At 41.4% G+C, this 25,052-nt stretch overlaps 1 long non-coding RNA gene and 1 pseudogene across 1 annotated transcript in view; both read right to left on the bottom strand.

Moving 5' to 3' along the window:
• Nucleotides 1–1,629: 1,629 nt before the first annotated feature.
• LOC103162077 overlaps nt 1,630–25,052 on the bottom strand; it is a 32,864-nt gene continuing 9,441 nt past the window's right edge. The window contains exons 2-4 of the long non-coding RNA XR_004770309.1: nt 18,187–18,352; nt 17,213–17,395; nt 1,630–1,749 (exon numbers count right to left, since the gene is read on the bottom strand). This is a non-coding gene — a long non-coding RNA (uncharacterized LOC103162077). The remainder of the gene's footprint in view (nt 1,750–17,212; nt 17,396–18,186; nt 18,353–25,052) is intronic.
• On the bottom strand, nt 6,201–6,300 carry LOC113835982 (annotated as a pseudogene).

Below are 25,052 nucleotides of genomic sequence, written 5' to 3'. Positions count from 1 at the left end.
AGGAGGAGGTAGAGAGGGAGTAAGGGAGAGAGGGAGGGAGGGAAGGAAGGAAGAAGGATTTTTGAAAAAGTTTTGAAATGTTTCCTTTACTTTATATAGTAAGAGCCACAAAATAAATAAATAAATAAAGGGCTCTCTCAACTTCTCCAAGACCTGTCTGACAGGATGGCTGAATTGCTAATGATGAGAGGTTACATTTTTAACCCCACTTAATTCACTTCAATTATTACTCATTTGTTGTTTAAATAGCAAGGTTGTGTTTTGTTGTTGTCACTGTTTTGTTTTTGAATGTGGATCCTGGCACTTGGGAGACTACGTCTCAAAACTAACAAGCAAATTAAATGAGTAAGTAAATAAGAGTAGGAATTCCTAACCAGTAAGTCCACTAGCACAGCCCCCTGTACTAGACAAGCCGTGTGTGTGTGTGTGTGTGTGTGTGTGTGTGTGTGTGTGTGTGTGTGTGTGTGTGTGTGATGGTAGGGTGTTCTTCTAGATTTACAACAGCCCTGAGGTAAGATTATTATCCAGGTTTAACCTCAACCTCGAGAATTAGCCTCAGCCTAAAAATCATTCACCTGATAGAACGTTTGAACCCCAATGTCTTCCTCTCTGACACCATGGCCATGTTCTTACCTAAACCATAGAATCACTAAACAGCAGTGACTGATTCTATAGGAAAGCTAAAAGACAACTTTAGAAACCTTTCCCCATCAGGGCCAGACCAGGAGATCCGAAAGGTCAAACTCTGCTCTCTGGACTTCCGGTTCCAGCTCTGACTGACCAGTTTCTCAGTCAGCACAGTCTTCTTCAGAAAGATAACAAACCATAACACAGATGACAGGCTGGCCTTTCAACAAGCTAACTCTGGAAGTTCTCCTGAGGGTGGACACAGCTTCCGTTGGGAAGGTTCTGACACTTCCAGCAGCCTGTGCATCACAGCTCTGTTCATACTTGATTTGCAGAAGGCATCGTTGCATTTATTGCTTTGCCCTTCCTCCACATGCTTAATTTTGTTGTGTAGTTTCCGGAATGAACCAATAATTCTTTTCTTTCTTTCTTTCTTCCTTCCTCCCTTCCCTCCTCCTCCTCCTCCTCCTCCTCTTCCTCCTCCTCCTCCTCCTCCTCCTCCTCCTCCTCCTCCTTCTTCTTCTTCTTCTTCTTCTTCTTCTTTTTGAGACAGGGTGTCACTGTATATCCCTGGCTGGCCTATGTAAACCAGACCTCAAACTCAACAGAAACTGATCTGCCTCTGCCTCCCAAGTGCTAAGATTAAAAGAATACACTATCATGCCCAGCCCAACAAATTTTGTCTAGGTATGGGCATATTGTCTAGACCAGGAACAAACCTTCCTACAGAGCATATCTTGTTCTCTGTAAAAGTTACTAAATAAGTAGCATGGATACATGAGAATATTGCAAAGGTACAAAGACTACATGATGAGATGTAAGTCTTTCCCACCCAGCTCCCCCTGCTCCGTCCCTCCTCTCACTCCTCACCTCTGCAGAGACAGCTACTGTCTTAACTATGGAGCTAATCCATGAGAAGCATTGAGTTTATCCATTTAACAGTAACATCCCAGCCATTCATTTTCAAAACAACAAAAAAAAAACATTTTATTATTTGATTTTGTGCATATGGATGCTTTGCCCGAATGTATTTCTCAGTATCACTTGCATGCCTTCAGAAGTCAGGAGAGGGTAGAGGATCTTGTTCGGAACATAAGTCAACTTGTCACAGTCTAAAGTCATCTGAAAGGAAAGAACCTTAACTGAGAAAATGATTCCATAAGATTAAGGTGTAGGCAAGCCTGTAAGGCATTCTCTTAAGTGACTGATGGGAGAGGACCCAGCCCATTGTGGGTGATTCCATCCCCAGGTGGTCCTGGGGTCTATAAGAAAACAGACTGAGTAAGTCATGAGAAGCAATCCAGTAAGCAGCACCCCTCCATGGCCTCTGCATCAGCTCCTGCCTCCAGGTTCCTGCCCTGTTTGAGTTCCTGTCCTGACTTCCTTCAATGATACAGTGATATGGAAACCTAAGCGAAATAAACCATTCCCTCCCCAAGTTGCTTTGGTCATGGTGTTTGCTCACAGCAATAGGAACCTAACTAAGACAGATCCCCTGAAGCTAGAGTTACAGAGAGTTGTCATCTGCCTAACAACGGTGTTGGAGCAGTATGCACTCTTAACTGCTGGGCCATTTCTCCAGTCCTTAGGTTGTTTCTTATACTTTGCTGTTGTAATAATGCTACAATGACTTCCTTTTAACCTGTAACAATTTATAAAGCCAAGTCTATAATATTAATCCCTACAGGTGAAGTTACTCTGTCAATTTAATACGTCCTTCCCAGAAGGTAAGTGTGCTTGCTTCCAGTGTCCTCCCTGTACAGTGTGTACCAGACTTTTGGATCTGTGTCAGTCAATTTGATTTCTGTAATCGTACTTCCTTGTTGTCACCACCAGCCTGCAAATAATGACCTGGAGATTTCTTATTAATTATGAAAGCTTAGTCATTAGCTTAGGCTTGTCCCACTAGCTCTTACGCCTTATATTAACCTTTTATTAATCTACATTCTGCCGTGTGGCTTGGTTACCTCTACTCTGTACAGTATGTCCAACCTCTTCAGTGTCTCTCTGGCATCTCCTTGGTGCCTAGATTCCTTCTCTTCCATTCTCTCCCTGGAAGTCCTGTCTATCCTCTCCTGCCTAGCTACTGGCCATTCAGCTCTTTATTAAACCAATACATCTTCACACAGTGTACAAATACCCCACAACAGATTTCTCTCTTTATTATAAAGGCTGGAGAGATGGCTCAGGGGTTAAGACTGTTCTTCCAGAGGACCCGAGTTCAATTCTTAGCACCCACATGGCAGCTCACAACTGTCTGCAACTCCAAGATCTGACACTCTACACAGACATGCATGCAGGCAAAACACCAATGCACATAAAATAAAAACAAATAAATTTAAAAGAATAAATAAAGGTAACTGCAACTTTTCATGTTTATAAGACATGTTTTCTTTTCCTATCTTTAATGTCCACTGCCTATATTTCTAATAAGTATTTGCTCCTTTTTCTTATTAATGCGTAGCAATGCTTTCTTATATGGGAGAGGTAGACCTTACAGAATAGTTGTTACTTTTCTCAAATTATTGTTTACCTTTTAATGTTGTTTCTTAGCTGGAAAAATGTTTTCTTTTTATACATTAAAATGTATCAATCCTCTCTTTTATGACCTCTGGGGTTAGTATCACCCTTACAAAGCCCTTTCCCATATGGATGTTATCTAAAACGCTCCTATGTTTTTGTCTAGCATTTTATGACTTTGTGTTTTGTGTTTAAATCTTTGATTCATCTGGAATACATTAGATCCAAGGAGCAAGTTAGCGATTCGGTTTTTAGTTTTCTAGATGGTTGCCAAGTTGACCAAAAACCATTTTGTATTTTATGATTTGAGGATAATTTCTGGGAACACAGTTAGGGAATCTGGAAATTGGAATTACCTAGCCTCCAATCCTTTAGAAAACTCATAGTGTTCTATGTAATCATGTGACAAACACCATGATTACCCGGTGAGAAAGGGTGTGGAAACTGGAGAGGCAGCAGTACAGTGAAGAGACTTACTACTCATGCGAAGAGCCCAGGGCTTGGTTCCCAGCACCCACAATTATGACTCCAGTTACAGAGGCTCTGACTCCTACTCTGACATGCAGAAATGAGGTGTACACACAGTGGTTAAATTTTGGTTTGGTTTTGTTCTATCCGTGTTGCTTTAGAAAAGTTTCCCTCGGCATTACAATATGATCTGAGACTTGTCACCTAACTTGGTAGAATTTTTGTCACATTTTGAGTAATGTTAACAGGTTTCTTTCCTACATGAGCTGTAAAATTTCCAGTCACTTCCTATTTTCTTTCTGAGTGACCAATTTTCAGTTCTCTTTAAGTTGATAATGCCTGCTAGCCAGCTGTCACCATTGGTCCCTGTGTAAATATACGTGAGAACCGCATAATTATCTCTTGTCTATGCTTGACATTACATGGATGGCATTATAATCCTCATCATGTTTATGTTCTCTTCTGATCTTCGTTGATTTGATTCTCAAACAACCCAAGAGAGTACACATGCCTCCTACTCAAACTATATCTCTTCTCAGTAATTTACTGTTTGGGGGGCAAGATTAACTTTTGGGGGTTCAAATTTACTTTTTATGTCATCGTTTATCTTCCTTGCTTTTTATTTCATATTCCATCATTTTTTAAAGATCTATTTTATTTTTAGTTATGTGTATGTGTGCCCACAGGGGCCAGTAGAGGGTGATGGATCCGCTTGAGCTGGAGTTACAGGCGGTTGTGAACTTTCAGATACAGGCAATGGGACCTGAACCCTGATCTCTTGTAAGAACAGCCAGCAATCCTAACCACTGAGCCATCTCTACAGGTACAGATTTCATTATTTTTATAAGAAACTTCTGATCAAAGAAATAATTAATACTGAAATTATAAACCATGTACACAATCTTTAAAAGGATTGTAGAAACCAGTGGGCCAGAACTTAAGGTATAGTCTGAGGGAAATTCACAACCCAAATAACAAAAAGAAGTGAGTTTCATTTTGAAGAAAGTAGAAAAAATGCAGAGAGGGATCAAGTGAAAATAGTAACCAATTAGTAAGTCAGATGTTGAAATTGGTGAAATAATTTTTAAGGACACAGAAATGTAAATAAAACCTCTAAATACGGTGTTTGGAACAAACCAATAAAAGGAGTAAACCTCCTTCAAATCTAGTTAAGGAAAACAATACAGAAAACAGAAACAAAGGAATAGGAATAAAAGGTAAAAAGGAAGCAATAAGGGTGAATAGTAAGTTAAATTCTGGGCTATTTTAGACTAAAGAGAAAATAAGGGTTTATGTATTAAATTTTCAGACAAAAAGCTAATACATTTCTAAATGTTACATGAAAACAACAGTGAAAGCTCTGTGATGCTGCCCTGAATCCAGCTTCCTGCCGGAGGCTCATGAAAACTAACTCCACAATTAAAAATGAACAATAGGAAACAGCAGAGATCAAGGGCCATGCAAACTTATCACACAACAAAAGCTAATAATCTGCAGTACTAGGGACATTTCTTCTTAGTTTGCCTTTATTTACACTCTGAAAAGATAGTGAGGGAGGGGCTGGAGGGATAGCTATGTGGTTAAGAACACTGGCTGCCCTTACAGAGAGGATGGGCCCAATTCCCAGCAGCCATATGGTTCACAACCATCTGTAACTGCACTTCCAGGAGACCCCACCCCCTCCTCTGACTTCTGTGGACATCAGGCATGCACATGGTACATGGACATACATACAGGCAAAACACTGATACACACAAAACAAAATAAATAACTCTTCTAAAAATTATTTAGATAGTAAAGTGATCCTCCAAAAAAAAATCTTTTTTTCTTTTTTTCAAGACAGGGTTTCTCTGTGTAGCCCCGGCTGTCCTGTAACTAACTTTGTGGACCAGGCCGTCCCTCAAAGTCACAGAGATCCTCCTGCCTCTGCCTCCTGAGTGCTGGGATTAAAGGAATGGGTCACCACTGCCTAGCCAAAAAAAAACAAAAAAAAACAAAAAAAACACCTTTTTATTGTTTTGTTTTTGCCTTATATTGCTATTTTGTTTTGAGACAGGGTTTTTACATGTCTTAGACTGGCTTTGAACTCACCATGTAGCTGAAGATGACCTTGAACTCCTGGTCCTCCTGCCTCCACCTCCAGTGAGTGCTGGGATTATGGCCATGTGCTGCAGTGCTCTGGCAGGAGAGACAAGAACTCTACAAAACAACTATGACCCCTGCTGTACCTCAAATTCTTTATGCGGTCACATTACACTTATTGTACTGTATCCAATCCAAAAATTCAAACCAAGTGATATTCAAAATATTCATTAGCTAAAAGAATGTGACCATTTCATGTTTACTGGATGAGAAATATCTGTGTCTTCTAAAACAAAAAGTAACTTAGTAAGAAGAAAGCTGTTGTCTTATATTTATGTGGCCCCTTCAAATATCAAACTTAGAAGAAAAGAGCTGGGTATCCATATGTGCTACTGCATTTCATTTCTTACATGCTATATTAGTCAAATGATACGAAAAGATCTGGCTTAGCACGGGTGTATAATTGTAATTGGCAAGGAAAATGCACGTTTAAAACTAAGACTAAAAAATTGAAATGCTTCACAAATTTGCATGTCACTCTTGTGAAGAGGCCATGCTGATCTTCTCTGTCTTGTTCCAAAGGGAAGAAAGCGTCTCAATACATTTTTTCCAAATAATCAAGAACAGTCTTCAATAGTACCAAACTTGAACAAGTTATGATAGTGGTTTGAAAGTTAGCTGACACATAGAATATGAAAGCCAGTCAATAAATGCTTCACATTCTTCCATGAGAATGGATTGGATTCATCTTTGAGTGGCTCTTTTACCTAGGCACAACTTTATAGCAATGTGTTGATCATGCGAATAACTTTGGTTCTGAATCATACAGGGATTCTAAAAAAAAAAAAAAAAAAAACATGAGTAAATGTCACAACCACTTTTGCCAGAAAAATCTTAATGTTTTAGGGGCTGCCAAGCTAGTGGAGGCACAAATAATCTTTCTAAAATTCTAGTTTTCATTTGAAAGCTCAAACTTGATAATAGGCAATAAATACTAGCAGTCATTGGACTGGGGATATTTGGATCATTAGATAGGTTTTCCTCCACTAACCGTAACAAGGTGGGCATGATACAACTCCTAAAAAGTCTTCTCACTAAGCATCGATGTTTTACTGAACAATTGTATATGCTATATCTGGGATAAAGGAAATGAATAATCACATGTGTTCTAATTCTATTATCCCCTATAACCTCGAGAACCAGGACTCTCAGTGTGGAAATAACTAGAGGCAACTACAAAGTGGAAGAGGCTAAGTAAAAAGCTATGGACTCAACACTGTAAACTCACAAGGAATTTTACCATGGAAACTATATGTAGACATTTAGTAGCCAGGCGGTGGTGGCGCACACCTTTAATCCCAGCACACAGGAGGCAGAGGCAGGAAGATCTCTGTGAGTTAGAGGCCAGCCTGGTCTACAGAATATCATAGCTGGACCCTTACCAATTTTTTAATTAATATTTTCATTTATTTTACATCCCAGTTGAAGCTTCCCCTCCCCCTAGTTTAAAGATTTTAAAGGCAGGCAAGACATTTTAAATGGACAAGAGGAAATGATCATGTCTAGTAAATGGTTACTCCCCTGGTGATAACACTATGAAGAAATACCAGCAAGTGAGTAGAGTCAGGATTGGATGGTTCTCCAGAGGTGACAGATGGGACTATGATCAGAGCAAGGGTCACTCTTGTATTACTTCATAAACTTATTTTGTTCCAACTTCTGTGATTGTTTCTATTTTACAACAAAAATATTTTGGAGGAAGGGGAGTAGGGGAGTTTGGGGAAGGAAAGAAAGGAAGAGAAGGAGTGGGGAGGTGCCAGATTATATCACTGAGTCTGCTCTCATCCTTGCAGGTAACTTGGACTTTCTTCCAAAGACCTGCCCAAGTTCATTCTGCCAACAACTACTCCACTGAACAGGATTAAAGGGAGAGGTGAAGGTCAAAATTAAGTGACTTATGTTTCCACCAGTGAGTCCTGAGTGTGCAAAGTGATAGTTTGTTGCAGGACAGGGGTGATGGCACATACTTTTTCTCCTAGCAATTAGGAGGCAAAGGCAGGCAGGTCTCTGGGAGTCTGAGGCAGCCTGATCTACATAGAATGTTCAAGCCAGCCAGGGATATACAGTGAGACCCTGTCTCAAACAAAAGATATACCAATTGCCAACATTGACTGAAGAAGCAATGCAAAATTCAAATACACCTGTCATAATTTTCATGTTTTAAAAATAATTAAAGACCTATATTTTTGACACCTGTAGGTTTGGTTATAATTAAGATATGTCTAATCTTTAAACAACAGATGAGGCCCTTGTTTTTTTAAATTCTCTCAAATCATTTCAAATATGCAAAATTCATTATTTTATGAGGCTAACAGAACTTTAGTACTTAGACTATTAGAAATAGAACTCCCAAATGACCATAACAGATGATTCCCATTTCTGAGGAAGATATTTTAGAGCTAAATAGGATATGAAAATTTTACCTGATATATGATTCACAGGTTTACTGGAAGAATTTAAGGCTGGTTTAAGTGCAGCAATTTCTCAACATTTCAGATGTTCTTAGTAAGCAAAAGAAAAAAATCAACATCTATGTCTAATACAAACTCAAAGGGAAGTGTCTAAATGCGATAAACTCTATCAAACCTAACATCAACAATTATTCAAAAAAATATCATTCAAGAACTGGGCATGATAGTACATATCTGTAATCCCAGCACTCAGGAGGTGGAGGCAGGAGTAACATGAATTCAAGGCTAGCCTGGACTACGAAGAGAATCACGCACACACTAAAAACATTCATCAAAAGATGAATTTCTCCTGGCCAGTAGTGGTACACACCTTCAATCCCAGCACTTGGGAGACAGAGGCAGGTAGATCTCTGTGAGTTCGAGGCCAGCCTGGTCTACAGAGTGAGTTTCAGGACAGCCAGGGCTATGCAGATCAACTCTGTCTCAGGGAGAGGGAGGGATAAATTTCTAAGCCACTGATTTATAAGCAAAATCAATAAAGGTGCCACTGCTACCTGTGCCAATAGTTTAGATATCCTAGCCAGGGAAAATTAAATAATTTGATCAGTGCAAAAGTTTTTCCTCCTCCTTCCCTCAGTGTGTAGCTGAGGCTGGCCTAGAACTTGCTCTCTGTCCTGCCTCTACATCCCCAGTGCTGGAATTACAGTAGGCATGCACTACCACAGCTAGCTAAAGATTTTAAAATCAAAAACTAAAAATTTAGCGGGCAAGAGTGGAGGAGAAAGCTGGCCTCTCCAGCCTGTATATTTTTGTTTATGTGTACTGAAAAGTTCTTTAAAAACTAAACAAAGCGCCAGGCGGTGGTGGTGTGTACCTTCAATCCCAGCACTCAGGAGGCAGAGGCAGGTGGCTCTATGTGAGTTTGAGACCAGCTTGGTCTACAAAATCGAGTTCCAGGACAGCCTCCAAAGCCACAGAGAAACAAAAAAACAAAAAACAAAAAACAAAACAAAAAAAAACCTAAACAAAATTTCCAATTAGAGTATTTCATATAAACACCCACTTTTCTGGTTCATTTTAAAGACTGGAAAATATAATTAGGTAGAATTTTGTACAGCATAAGATGGGAGTGAGAATCAAAGGGGACGTGTCTCAGAATGTGTCTCCTGTACAGTGACATACGACAGCAACTGGACTGTTATTACAACTCCCATAAAGTTATGTATACAAAGGGAACCCTGGAAGTCCAGAAGTGTTCAGACACGTGCCTGCACAGAATAGAGGACCAGAAATAGAAGCCAGAGTATGAGAACTTCATGGACCACAAAGGCGGAATTTCAGTTTAGAAGAGAAAGATAATTTATTTACCAAAGTGGCATAGCAAGCCAGCCATCTGGGAGAAATGCACATCACACACCAAAATAAATTCCAGATGGATTCCACATTACACATAACAAACATGAAATGAAACTCTTAGAAAATTTAAGAGAGTAACCAACCTTGGGGTGAGAGAGGCATTTTTAAATATGACAGAAAACTCAGACGCAATAAATGAAAAGGCAGACGTATTTGACAACATACAATTTAACATTTTTATACAGCAAAAACACCAGCATGAGTTGGAGGGGAAAAAAACCAATTCTCTTGAAAAATGCTTACAGCTCACCAACTCAGTTAAAATGTTTTAAAATGCTTTATTCGATAGTTGCCATTGGATGCAATTCTGAATAGAATGAAGAATATCCTTGCCTTCGCAACCTCACATTCCAGTGACAAATGATACAGTTGAGTGATAACGTAGAGTTCTTGCAAGTGAGAGAGAGCAAAGAGCAAATGGAAACATAAGGAAATACAAATGAGGATTGCAGATAATGCTAGCATCGAGGAAGGATGCCTCTGGCATTCTTAGAAAGGAGATGACGCATGCCTCCTCCCAACTCTGCATTCAGTGACTTCCTGCTGGTAGCTTGAATTTAGTGATGATGGGAATATTTATACCACAGAAACTAGCAAATGTTACATATCCCATTTTCACTTATTGTATTATTGGCTGCCTAAACTTAAGAAAGAGTAAAAGTGTTAAAAATATACATTAAACTTAAAGGCATGGCACAGTCTGTAGACACTGTGAATGACAGAAAACATTAAGTTGATATCTACCATTATTTCAAAATTCCCCAATTTGGGAAAGACATTGCTTTCATCGCTGATGAATGAGGGTCCTGTCATCAGATAACCCTGAAGCTGAAAGGGATTGCAGTTAGTGAATGTAATTTGTGTAAGCACAAGTCCTAAGCTTGATAGTGTTGATGGGGGGCAGGGGGAGTGAAATCCCACTTGCTAAATCATGGTAGAATTGCAACCACAGACATGTTCTTCAGCAAAAATCAAAGCATTTGGTAATAGTCAGGTTCTGTGAAACTTGAAAATGTCCTGGATAGGTTTGAAATGACTACTGACTACTCTTCTAGAGGCCCTGGGTTCAATTCCCAGCACCCACATGGCAGCTCACAATGGTCTGTAACTCCAGTCCCAGGGGCCCAAATGCCCTGTTCTGGACTCTGCAGGCACCAGACATGCACATGGTGCAAAGACGTATACATGCAAGCAAAACACTTGGAGACATAAAATAAAAATAAACATTTTTTTAATTTTTAAATAATTTTTTTAAAAAGGAAAGAGAAACATTCCTGGGTATTTTTATTTGTAAGTTGCAAAGCATTACTATCTGCAAATTTTGCAAAAATACATTTATTATATTAATATTTATTTATTAAATATTTGTTATTATCTATGTGAATGAACTTATATATATACAGTGAACATACATTTGAAAACCATCTACACACATGCTGTGTGTGTGTGTGTGTGTGAGAGAGAGAGAGAGAGAGAGAGAGAGAGAGAGAGAGAGAGAGAGAGACCAGTTAAACACCTGGCAGCACACCACTTCTTCTACCTACATCTCTTCATAGCTAGAAATTCTGCTGCTGTGGTGAGAGACTTTTAGGGGGAAGAACCAACAATATTGGGCACAACTGCTGTTTTTATCGTATTAAAGTGCGGCCGTACACACCCATAATTTCATCGTTTTGGAAGCTAATGCCATAGGATCACCTACTGTTCAATGCCAGCCTGGAGAGAGTAAGACCTTGTCTCTGGCAAGATGGCTCAGACAGTGAAGGCACTGGCAGCACATGCCTGATGACCATTCCTGGATCCCTCGGTGGAAGGAGGGAACCTCTCAAAAGATGTCTTCTGACCTGCATAGGGGTGTCATGGTGTGTGTGTGCCCCCACACACAGACTCGCAAATCCTCACACACACACACACGTAAATAAACAGATAAATGAATAAGCAGGAAACAGTACGAGAACTTATGTTAACTATCCAGCGTCTCTATAGTGAGGGAAGAGCTAAATTTCGGACTCATGTTATCTAGTGTTTTATTCTCCTCACCCTTCAGTATCTTTAGATATTCGATATTCTGAGTTTGAAGTAACAGTGGAATGTATTCAAGTTCCCAACTGACATGTATTTATTTATAAGATGATTAATGGCCCAAAGAGTTCCTACCACAGAGTAGTCAGCATCTGGCAAAGACCAGGAAGTCAGTATGAATAATACATCTCACTACAAAACTCACGTCTCTGCAGGAAGGTAGTAAACCTGGGGGTTTATTCAGAGGGGTGGGGGACTAGACGACCATGTCCAGTTTTCCTCAGACACAACCTTCATGATGTTTTTGTTATCTCAGAAATAAACGTGCTTCAGACATACCATAGGAAGCAGATAGATGTCAAAGAGGGAAAAGGCAACTTGGACACAGAAGTGAGGTGACTGGAAAAACTCTTTACCCATGAGAGATAGTAACCTTCATATCCCTATGAAGTTGGCTGTGTGTGACCCTTGCCAACCAGACTTGAGTCTTGTTACATTTCCTAACGTAATGTCTTTTTGGGGGAGGGAGGGAGGTTGTGTAGCCCTGGCTGTCCTGGAACTCACTGTGTAGAGCAGGCTGACCTAGAATTCACAGATCTGCCTGCCTAACCTCCCCCCTCCCCCAATTCTGGGATCAAAGCTATGTGCCATTGATGCATCTTTATTAATCAGTTGAATGAAGTGTCATGAGTGACCTGTGATTAAATATGGTCAGTACTTGTTTACATAATGTCTGTCTCTCTCTGCGTATTTCTGGAAAGGAGGAGCCACGCTTTTCAACTGGAGCAGGAAACTAATCATTTAGCCAACAGATAACTATTAAATCTTTACCATATGTGAAACACTGTAGAGAAAAACATTGGCTATAGCTTCACCTTAGACCATAAACCTGGCAGTGGGGAACAATTTCTTCCTTCCTCTGGAGTTTCCCATAGAGCACTGTTTGGATTCAGAAGGCAAGGTTTGTTACCAAAACATGCATTGGACGGATGCTTGTAGCGCGTCGTCATTGAACTCAGGGCTCTAAATGTGCCTCACAGTCCTGTGAGATGGGCACCATAACGATGCCTGCTTTGTAAACAAGGAAGCCACAGTTTAAGAGGTTAAGTACTGAAACATCACAGAGCTATGAAGTGTCAGGATACTGGATTCCTAAGTCTTAATCATGCTTTTCCTCTAGTTACTTCCTGTAGAGCTCTCTGGGACAGCCTAATGAAGGATGTGTTACTACAAAACTAACCCCTCTGGCTAAGGGGTCTTCTCTGGACCCTACCCCTTATTAGTCAGGACTGAGAGTTGACCAAGAGGCCATGCTTTTTAGACTGTAACAAAATCAGTGATAAATGGCATTTCTATGAGAGTTTTCGGTTTAATTTGTTAGATTGGATTATAGGTCCTTTTATCTGTCTCCAGCTAATTGAAAAGCTAAGTGTTGCCTTGTTTGCTCAAGCTGTAGGCCATACAATACTGAAATAACTTAAGTAAACAACAGGAGAGGCTGGAGAGATGGCTCAGAGTTTAAGAGTGCCAACTGCTCTTCCAGAGGTCCTGAGTTCAATTCCCAGCAACCATGTGGTGGCTCACAACCATCCATTATGAGATCTGGCGCCCTCTTCTGGTGTGCAGATATACATGGAAGCAGAATGTTGTATACATAATAAATAAATAAAATCTTAAAAAAAGAAACAACAGGACTTTTACATTTTCCCACCTTGTTTGCCTTAAGATAGATGATGGAACTCATGTATTTATATTCCTTTCTCCAAATTCCTCCTCAGACATGACTAAAGGTACATGAAAGAGAATTGGAGCAGAGAATGTGATGACTTTCTGGAAAAAAAAAGTTTATTTGCAGGTAAATACAGACCTTCATTAGAGGGAGCTGTAGCAAGACAGGTCAGAAAGAAATCAGGAACCAAAGGAAAAGAGGGGAAGGGGTGAGAAAACAGAGAGAAAGGGGAGGGAGACAGAGGGAGACAGATAGAGAACAGAGAGAAAGAAAGAGAAAAAAGAGAGGGAGAGAAGGAAGAAATGGAGGGGGCAAGGAGGGTTGGAGAAGGGAGGGAGGGAAGGAGAAGGGGAGGTAGAAAAAAGAAATAAAAGTTAAAGAGGTGAGATGGCCTCATCGTGGATTTATCCTCTGCCTACAACTTAAACCAAAATGCAGCATGTTTTCTAGAGTGTAATGAGGTAAAAAGAAATGCAATCTGTTTGACAACTGAGAAGATGGAAACCAAGAAACACATGGCTGACCACTATGGCACAAACCTGTAATCCCAGCACACAGAAGGCTAAGGCAGGTTGAGCTACACAGAGAATTCCAGCCTGGGCTGCACAACAAGGTCCTGTCTCATGACAAAGAGTAAAACCTAGCATATTATTCCAAATGATCATGGTGACTAAACAGAAGAACTGAAAATGTATATGCTTTTGTAAAACATATATTCTAAAGAAAGTATCCACATATATACCAGCAAGTAGAGGTAATATTGCAGTTCCTTGCTCCATAGCAAAAATGAAGAAAAAAGAAAATATATAAATGTTTGTTGTTAGTAAACAAATAATCATATTTACTCATTATATTAGTTAGGGTTCTTTAAAGGTACAGAATTGATAGAATGAATATATATATATATATATATATATATATGACATTTATTAGACTGGTTGACAGGCTGCAGTCCAGCTAGTCCAACAATGGCTGTCTACCAACAGAAGGTCCAAGAATCCAGTAGTTGTTCAGTCCATGAGGCTGGATATGTTGGCTGGTTCTTCAGGATATGCTGGAACCCCAAAGAAGCAGGCTCTAATGCCAGTGAAGGAATGGACTTGCCAGTGAGAACAAGAGCAAGCAGGCAAAGAGAGACCCATCTTCCTTCTTCCATGCCCTTTATATAGGCTGCCAGCAGAAGGTATGGCCCAGATTAAAGTATATCTTCTCACCTCAAAAGATCCGGTTTTTTCGTCTCCCCACTTCAAATGGTTTAATTAAGAAAATATCCCTCAGCCAGGCAGTAGTGGCACATGCCTTTAATCCCAGCACTTGGGAGGCAGAGACAGGTGAATCTCTGAGTTTGAGCCTGGTCTACAAAGGGAGTTCCAAGACAACTGAGGTTACTCCGAGAACCATGTCTGCAAAAACAAAAACAAAACCAGCAAAGAAAGAGAGGAGAGAGAGAGACAGACAGACAGAGAGAGAGACAGAGAGAGAGAGACAGAGAGAGACAGAAAGAAAGAAAGAAAGAAAGAAAGAAAGAAAGAAAGAAAGAAAGAAAGAAAGAAAGAAAGAAAGAAAGAAAGAAAGAAAGAAAAATATCCCTGACAGGTGTAGCCAGCCACTTGTGTTTTAATTATTCCGGATGTAGCCAAGTTGACAACCAAGAAGAGTATCACAGTCATATTAGATGGCAGTTTAAAATAGCCAAATGGACTCTTCATGCACTGGAATGGAAAATATCTGACACTTTTCCTTAAGTCACAAAAAGCAAGTAGCAGGATAACTAATGTGGTGTACTGTAGCAAACCTGTGAAGATCACAAAGCTGCAAGTGCTGCTAACAGTGCTGGCCTCTGATGGAAGGACTGCACCGGGGGGATGGTCAGGACAGATTCTAGCTTTCTACATGGTTTGAAATACTCACAATAAAATAGGCATGGCTTGTTCAACCTAAAACTGATCATTCCTGTAACATGAAAAATAAAAGACCCAGAGACTGATATTGGCGTTCAGGCTTCAAACTGAGTATCACCTTTGTGTGAGCTGTGCTTTTAGGACTGAATCAATTTCGTGTACTCAGGGTGGACTTGAACTAATAGAGATCCATCTACCTCTTAATCCTGAGTCCTGGGATTAAAGGTGTGTTTCACCACCTCCTAGCTTCTGTAGCTAACTAGCATGGCTGCTTTTGCTATTTTGATCTCCAGTGGCTTTAATAAATCATAAACAATATATCACCACACATTCTTAAGTGGCTACCACTGGGGCAAAGAAATGGAGGTATGGGGCTGCTCGGATGGCTCAGCAGCAAGTCGCACATGCAGATTTTGCAGAGGACACAGGTTCGGTTCCAAACACCCATACTGGACGGCTCCCGAATGCCTGGAATTTCAGCTCCAGGTGATCCAATGCCCTCTTCTGGTCTCCCAGGACATCTTCAAGCAACTTGATACTCATACATGCAGACACACATACACACCATGATATTTTAATTTTTTGTTTGTTTTTTTTTTTTTAAGACAGGGTTTCTCTTGTATTGCTTTGGAGGTTGTCCTGGAACTCGCTCTGTAGACCAGGCTGGCCTCGAACTCACAGAGATCCGCCTGCCTCTGTCTCCCAAGTGCTGGGATTAAAGGCATGAGCCACCAACGCCCGGCTGATATTTTAAGTTTTAATCTTAAAAATATAAAGCTAGTAAGAACCACAGCATTTTAATTTAATACCACTCCATAAGCTCTGATGCACTGGTTTTTTTAAACTATGAATTTTACCTTAAAACAATCATTTTAAACAACAACAACAAAAATCAATGTAAATACTCCTTTAGTTGCAAAAAATGTCAATGTTGCTGCCAGCAGTTCTGAGGCCCAAAGGTCACCCTTCCCCCAGCCCAGTAAATGATTGTTATTTATGAGTGTTCCCTGACTTATATGTGTACAGCTATTTCCCATTTCTGCTGGGGGAATGGATGTTCACATTCATGAGAGACAAATACAAATCAAGATTCAATGAGACAGGCAGTTGTGGGCCTGGGGATTAGAAAAGAAAAATAAAACAAAAAAACAAAGCCAGTGACATACTCCAGTAAATCACTCCTCTTTCCTGTCCATTTTTTCTTTTTCTTTTTTTTTTCTTTTTAGAATTCAACAGCCTCATCTGGGTTGCAGACATTTTTATGGACTCACCACTGAGTTCTAAAAAGCAGGAGCAAAACATTTTGCAGAACCAGCCTCTGGGCTGGAAGCTACATTGTAATCATGGTGGGTTTCTCTGTCCAGGGCTCAGAACCGCACTGTATGTTCTGTGTCAGCTCAACATTAGCTTGTCCTCTTTATTTTTTGTCTTTTGTTTCTTTCTCCTTTTCTCTTGGAGCAGTCTCTCAGAAAACTTCAGAAATTAGACAGACACTGCAGATTATTTTTAAATGTATCTTAAACCCTTCGAGATGACTCACCGAGCCTGACTACTTGAGTTCAATCCCCTGGACCACATGGTGGAAGGAAAGAATCAACTCCTAAAAGTTGTTCTCTGACTCAAAAAGCATGCTGTCCTGTGTGTGTCTGTCTATGTAATTGTGTGTGTGTGTGTGTGTGTGTGTGTGTGTGTGTGTGTGTGTGTGTGTGTGTGTGCATGTGTATAATTGTGGGTGCCTAGGGAGTCCAGAAAAGAGTGTCACAAATCCTGGATCTGGAGTTATGGGTGATTGTTAGCTGGCCAATATGGGAACTAGGAACTGAACTCCAGTCCTCTGCAAGAGCAGCAAGTGCTGTTAACCACTGAGACATCTCTCTAACCACAAACCTCATTTCTTAAACCAAGTGAGACCATTCCAACCTTAAGAGAGTGAGAAAATATTTCTTTGGGGTTTTACACAGATCTGACCTTCTGACCTTAACACAAGACACTGGTCCAGATGTCTGACAGGAGTTCTGTAGACAGATGCCTTGCCATGTTTTGCAGTAGCCTCTCTATGCTGCTTGGTAAACAGTCAGGGACTTTAATGGGACAATCTCTCTGAAATGGCCAACACTTCTTCCGCATGTCTGCAGCGAATCCATGAGTTCTTCCCTGACCTGTAGAAGCAAAGTGTGCCATCTTTGATGTTAGACTCTGAATCCTCAACTTCATTTCTACCTAGGGCAGTGTATTGAGGACAATGAAAACAGGTGTGTGTCTCCACCTCTTCTCGAGCTTGTCTTCTACCTAATATGTGTATCATCACTTCTGGGCCTTTAGATTCTCAGGAGAGAACAGTCCAGTATTTCTGCCCAGAACCAAGAGTCAAGAAAGACAATTAAGAGCTCCGGAGATACAGCTCAGCTAATAGGATGCTTGCCTAGCTTGCACAAAGCCCACCATGCATCATAGTGCGCACCTGTATGCCAGGACAAGGAAGGTCAGAAGCTGAAGGCCATCCTGAGCCACAAAGTGAGTTCAAGGCCAGTCCAAGACCAACAGCTCCACAGACACAAACTGCACAGGATCACTCCTCACACCTGACCAAACTTTGAAGGGTTTGAAGCTCTTGGTTTAATGTGCTACATCAAGCCTTCATTTGCTCTGTTCATTTCCCTACCTGCCACCTTCCATGTTGACCAGGCAGCACTGTTCTAGTGTCGTACAGGGGACTTCTCCAAGCTTCTCTTCCCCTCCCAGGTTGAACTGGTCCACACTCTCTGCATCCCGTTTGCTCTAGGAAGCCCGCTTCTTCCACAGTGAGCTCCCCTGATAAACCTGGCTATGTAATATTTCTTCTCAGAATAGAGTCTCCCTCTGCTCCCAAATAACTCACACGGCGTGCCTTCGAGGCTAAAAATACCCAAAGCTAAGAGGGAAAATTATAAATATGTAAAATTTCTCCTACCTGCTTTTTGGAAAACTTAATCAGGAAAGTTTCCCTCATGGATCAGTTTTCTGCAGTATTCTTGAGTTTCAAAACTCAGAGATTCCTCTTGTCTTCCCACCGAGTGCACTGGGGTTTTCGCCAGCTGTTCCACACAGCACAGCACATGAGCATCTTATATCTAAATCTGTACACACAACAGATGATTCGCAAGTCACAGGAATGTGGTCTGATCACCAGGCAAGAGGCTCCCCAAGGCCAGGGATGGAGCTCCATTTCCTGTACAAGCCTGGGGCACCCCTCCCTCTGATGCTATCTGGTGTCCCAGGGTTGCAGTCATCACTCTCAAAGTGCTTAGCTGGGGAATGGGCTTCAGGGAAAGGGTTGAGAGCTTGAAAACCTTGGCACTTATTTCTTTTTAAAAAAAAAATCACTTTTACTATACATACCTCTTCTCAGAGCTGATCAATTTCAACCAAAATATTCATGAGCACCCTATTAAAATTCTGTCTAGGTAATTCAGTTTCTTTAAATTTTTAAAAAATATTATTATTGAGCTGGGCAGTAGTGGTGCATGCCATTAATCCCAGCACTTGGGAGGCAGAGGCAGGAGAATGTCTGAGTTCGAGGCCAGCCTGGTCTACAGAGTGAGTTCCAGAACAGCCAGGACTACAAAGAGAGACCCTGTCTTTTTAAAAAAATCAAACTATATATATATATATATATATATATATATATATATGTAATATTATTTCATTATACCTATAATATATAATTTATATATAAATTCATATGTAATTATTGGGTTTAGGATGTAGCTCAGTCAGTAGAGCCCTTGTTTAGCATGAAGGCTATCTTGGGTTCCACCCCTAGTGCCTCTGCTAAATGGGACTAGTGGTACACACTTATAATCCCAGCTCTCAGGAGGTGGAGGCAGGGGAATCAGAATTTCAAGGTCATTTTCCACCGGTTAGTAACTCTGAAGTCAACCTGAACTATATGAGATTTTGATTCAAAAAAGGGTGGGAGCTAGGGAGATGTCTTAGCAAAGCACCTGCTAGGCAAGCGTAAAGACCTGAGTTCAAACACCCAGAACCACATAAAAGATGGGCACTGTCACCCCAGTGCTGCTGTGGTCATGAGGGAGGCAGAGATGGGAGGGTATGCAAATGCTCTCTGGCCAGCTAGCCTGGCACACACAAGGCAGAAGGCAACCACCAACACCCAAGGTTGTCCTCTAATTACCACACTCACCATAGCAACATACATATAGTCATCATACACACACAAGTTCAAGTTCATCCTTGGCTCCATGACATAGTCAAAACCAACAGTGGTCTACATGAAAGTCTGTCTCAAAGGGAAAAGGTTAAAGGAAATAGTCCTTTCCCCTCGGCCTTGTATTGTAACAGAGGCATTTTGGTGATGGGAGAGTATTGGCAGTAATGACAGAAGTACTTAGTGAGTGGGCCCTGACTTTGGCAGACATATTCATTCCCAGCGGTCACAACTGGAGGGAAGTCTCCTTGGAGAACATTCGAGGGTGCAGTGCTTGACTCCTCTCTCTGCAGTGGGATGCAGCCTCTAGCCCAGCTTGTGCTTCCCATTTCCATGAAGGGTAGACTTCCATGGTTTGGGCGATTCCAAAGGCAGACACCAGGTCTGTAGAGACGGCTCAGTGGGTAAGGGGTTTGTGGCACAAAAGCCTAATATGTACACCTGTAATCCCAGAGTTTATATGGTAAGATTGGAGGTGAAGACAAGAGAATTCCTGGGAACTCTCAAGGTCAGCTAGCCTGGTGTAGCTGTGGCAAAGATGGTGAGAGGCCAAGAACGACACCAGCATTATTCTGACCTCCACGCTCACACTTACAACACACACACACACACACACACACACACACACACACACACACACACTGAGAGAGATACAACATTGTCTTCGGACCTCCACTCTCACAACACACACACACACACACACACACACACACACACACACACACACACAGAGAGAGAGAGAGAGAGAGAGACAGAGACAGAGACAGAGACAGAGAGATTATAATTTTAAAAACCAGATACTTGAGGGCTGAAATAGAACTGAGGCAAAGCTTCTTAAATCTCTTCTTGGACAAGACTGAGTATTAGTATTCAGGCATCTGTACTTGTCTGCCCTTGGGGTCCTGACAGGATACCACCCTCAGCTGCAGCCACTAAGAGCACCACCTGTGCACATTCACTATGTTCCCTTTTAAAAAGGCCCTGCCCAGCCGGGCGGTGGTGGTGCACGCCTTGCCTTTAATCCCAGCACTCGGGAGGCAGAGGCAGGCAGATCTCTGTGAGTTTGAGACCAGCCTGGTCTACAAGAGCTGGTTCCAGGACAGCCTCCAAAGCCACAGGGAAACCCTGTCTCGAAAAACCAAAAAACTAAAAAAAATAAAAAAATAAAAAGGCCCTGCCCACCTCCCATCCTCCTTCTCTCTGTCTCTGTCTCTCTCTGTGTGTCCCTCTGTCCCTCTCTCCTCTCTCCTACTGCTCCCATCCCCAGAGGCTGGTCTCCCCTCTCCCCTTTCCCTTTTTTATGATCCCTTTCCAATAATAATAAAATAATAATAATAATAATAATAATAATAATAATAATAATAATACCTGTCTGCTTGAACCCTGTTGTATGGCATCTTTCTCTCACACACTGCTTTTCTTAAATTACAACACTGAGGACTTGGCTTGTAAAATTCCGGGGATAGGGACTGGTGCACTGCCCATCACCCTGATATCTCTAGCACTCCAGTCAGTCACAGAGAAGAACTCAACATTAATGGAGTCCAAGGAGAGAGCTGGTGGGTGATTAGGTATTGATTTAAGGCAGCAGAGGAGGTGTATACACTCTGTCAGGAAGACGGAGGATCGTTGTGACCAGAACCAGAGATCTTTCCAGCCAGACACCTGGAGGACAACTATATACTAATGACCCAGGGGCAGTAGCCAGGTTCTCAGCTGCTCCAGATACATCACCTTCTTCTACTCCTCCGGATCAGAGTCCTCTCTTTATAGCATGGCTGCTTCTATTCAAAGTCCACTGTCAATTACTGAGGCAGGCACATGCAGTATGAATGGGAGGCAACCACAGGTTTAGGGTAAATATTAATGGTTCCTATGATGAATGAATAAAAGAACACGAGAAAGACGAAGTTCTGTGTCTTATCACATGTGCCCACTGCTGGTCCTGAAGAACTTTCCTACTTTGGGGATACAAGGCTTTTCTGACCTTAAAGCACAGTTAACCAAGCACATAAACTTGGGGAAGTTTTCTCCATATATATCTCTCTCTCTCTCTCTCTCTCTCTCTCTCTCTCTCTCTCTCTCTCTCTCACACACACACACACACACACACACACACACACACACGTTGTTGTTTATGAAGCTACTTTGTTGTTTTTTCTTTTATTAATTCATTTATTTTTATTTTATTTTTACTTGCATTGGTGTTTTTGCCTGCATGTATGTCTGTGTGAAGGTGCCAAATCTTGGAGTTACAGACAGTTAGCTGCCATGTAGGTACTGGGAATTGAACCCGAGTCTGCTAGAAGAGCAACCAGTGCTCTTAACCACTGGACCATCTCACCAGCCTGTTTTTTTTTTTCTTTTTATTACATTTATATATTTGAGAATAGGACCTGTGTGCCACAATGTGTTTGTGTGGGGGGTCAGAGGACAACTTTGGGCAGCTTCTATATTATACCTTGTGTTCTTGCCTTCTACCATGTGGGTACTGGGGATCAAACCCAGAATCAAGCTTTGGCAGCAAGCAGCTTGATCCACTAAACTATCTTATAGCGGGGGAGGGGAGGTGGTGTCTGAGACAGGATTTCTCTGTCTAGCTTTGGAGCCTGTCCTGGAACTCAATCTGTAGACAAAGCTGCTAGCCTCGAACTCATAGAGATCCACCTGCCTCTGCCTCCCAAGCGTTGAGATTAAAGGCATGCACCACCACCACCACCCGGCCACTAAACTATTTTATCACCTCATTTTATTGATTTTTTTTTAAAGTATCTTTCTGTTTGTTTTCTATGAACTCACCATCCTCCTGCCTTTGCCTCCTGATGCTAGGATTACGAGTGCATGCCACTATGCCTTCCTCCCTCTTGCCAGTAAGGGTTGGGTAAGTTACACCAAGTATTGTGGTTAGTTAGAAGTGTGCTTCTGACTAGAGGCCCACATGATGAAGACTCAGTTTCTAGCTGATAGTACCCCTGGAGATCGTGGGACCTTTGAGAAAAGAGCCTTGAGGAACCCCAGAGAAGAGGGGGAGAAAGAAAGACTTGTAGGAGTCAGAGGGAAAGGAGTATAAAGTGAGGAGACAGGAATTCAAAGCTTTTTATCTCTGAGGATTCATGGAGACAGGACTGCCATTTCAGATGGGCAGGAGTAAGATCTGCTGGCTTGCCTGATTTGCTTCTCTGATACTCAGTTTGAAACCTGAGCCCCAATATCTGTCTCTGGATCTTTTACTTCTTGTGTTACATATGCCCTTGATGGATATTGAGATCCTACCTCCCTTCTCTTACTCTTGGCTCTGCGTGAAGTGAGCAGCATTGATCCACGGCCTGTTCCCCACTGAGATGTTCTGCCTTCCCTCAAGGCCAGGCCCAACGGAGCCAACTAACCAGGGACAAAAGTTAACCTTTCCTCTCTATACATTGTTAACTCTGGCATTTCGTTACAGTAATAGAACACCTAATAGCATATAAGGCTTTACCTCTAAATGGGAAAAATACAACAAATACCTTTCTTGATTCCTAGAATTTGCATACCACACCTGATATACCTCAACATGGAAGAAGGGAAATAGCTCAGTTTTATAATTATTAAATAGTAAGGAGTTTTATCTGGATTTTTTTAATGAAAAAAATTTTTCGATGGGAAAAAAAATCAACAAGGGGCTGGAGAGTTGGCTCAGCTATGAAGAGCCCTGGCTGCTCTTCCAGAGTTCATGAGTTCAATTCCCAGCAACCACATGGTAGCTCACAACCATCTACAGTGGGATCTGATGCCCTCGTCTGGCATAAAGGCGTACATGCAGATACAGCACTCATACTTTTTTAAAAAGTCAACAGAAGATAATCCTGAGAGGCAGTCTTGTTGGTGAAATCTCCACCTCTCAGATTCTTCCCAGAGTTCCTGTCTCTGCCCGCCTATCCTCTCCTGTCTATTGGCCATTTGTGTCTTTACTAAACCTTTCACATAGTGTGATCAAATACCCTGCAACACAGTACTCCAGGACCTCCAGATCTTTTCCAGATTTTACTATCTACTTATTTATTTTAAGACAGGTTCTCACGGACCTCAGCCTGGTCGCATACTTCCCATGGGCTGAGGATGACCTTAAACTTCTGATTCTCCCTGTTTCCACCTACTGTGCCGGGATCATAGGCACACAGCACCATGCCAGCTTGTGAGCTCCTGAGATGAAATCTAGGGTTTTGTGTACACTAGGCAAGAGTTCTATCAACTGAGCTGCATCTCCAGCTCCAGTAGCCTCTTGCCTGTCATTTTGTCTGTATCATTTCCTATCTTATATTCCACTCATTCCTAATAAGAAAGGTAGCGATCCCTAGAAGTCTGTATGTCTGTCTGTCTGTCTGTATATTGAAGTTTGAATGTTAAATATTCCCCGTAGGCAGTTGGTACCCAGCTGTTTGTGTCATTTGGGAATGTTGTGAATCTTTAAGAGAACCTTTATTTCCTGAGGGAAGTGAGTCACTGGGGAGTGTGCCCTTAAGTTTTATAGCCCAGTTCTATTTCCTATTCAGCCTCTGATTCCTGTAGAGGAGGCAATGTGCCCTGTTAGCATGCCATCTCCCTTAGGTTGTTTCTTTGAGGATATTTTGTCATAACAATAAGTAAAGTCACCTATTTATCTATTGTTAATCCCAAAGATGGGAGGAGAAAGAACACTGACCCAAATCATCATGGCCACATTAATTAAAGCATTTTTTTTTTCCGTGTGCATGTGCTGCCTCCCCGTAAGGTGGAGTAGAGGTCAGCCTTGGATGTGAGGAAAATAAGGCTTTTGTAGTTCAGGGGTTGGGGGGTTTCCAAATGGGGGATTTAACATGCAAAATGGGTGAGGTTAGAGGAGCAGGACAAACAAATTAGTCTTATCATGGATGCTGTGTCTATATCCAGTAGTTTATTAAATACAGGTGTGGAGGTCAGAAGTCAGCATTGTAGGAATCAGTTTTGTCTTTCTATCATATAAGTGAGTCCCAGGGACCAAACTCCGGCCATGAGGCTTGGTGGCAAGTGCCTGTACCCACTAAGCCAACTAACAAATCTTGCCTATTTGTTTGTTTTGTTTTGTTTTAGATAGGGTCAAACTATGTAGCTCTGACTGCTCTTTGGAACTCATGATGTAGACCAGACTGACCTCAAACTCACAGAGATCTGCCTGCCTTTGCATCCTTAGTACAAGGACTAATGGTGTGTGACGCCACTTTTAGCTACCTCTTCATTCTTGATAATGTTCTCGTTTTACCTCTTGTGGTTTATGCTCCTGATGTCATATGTAAAACTCCATCCCCAAGTCTAGGGTCATGGGACCTTACACCTGGGTTTTCTTATAAGGGCTTTATGGTTTTGGCTTTCCTATGGTTTGGGGTTTTTTCAGTCCATCATTATGTAAGTGTAAAGTAGGGCTCAACTTCATTCTTTTTCATAAAAAAGTAATTTCACGGTAGATTTATTGACTTATTTCTGGATCACCAATTATATCTTACTGATCCATATATATATGTGTGTGTGTGTGTGTGTGTGTGTGTGTGTGTGTGTGTGTGTGTGTGAATATATATATGAATATATATATGTATATATGTGAATATATATATTCT

The sequence above is a fragment of the Cricetulus griseus genome, chromosome 5, assembly GCF_003668045.3.
Source record: "Cricetulus griseus strain 17A/GY chromosome 5, alternate assembly CriGri-PICRH-1.0, whole genome shotgun sequence".
In the NCBI taxonomy this organism is placed as follows: Eukaryota; Metazoa; Chordata; class Mammalia; order Rodentia; family Cricetidae; genus Cricetulus; species Cricetulus griseus.
This window is presented reverse-complemented; position numbering and strand designations above follow the sequence as displayed.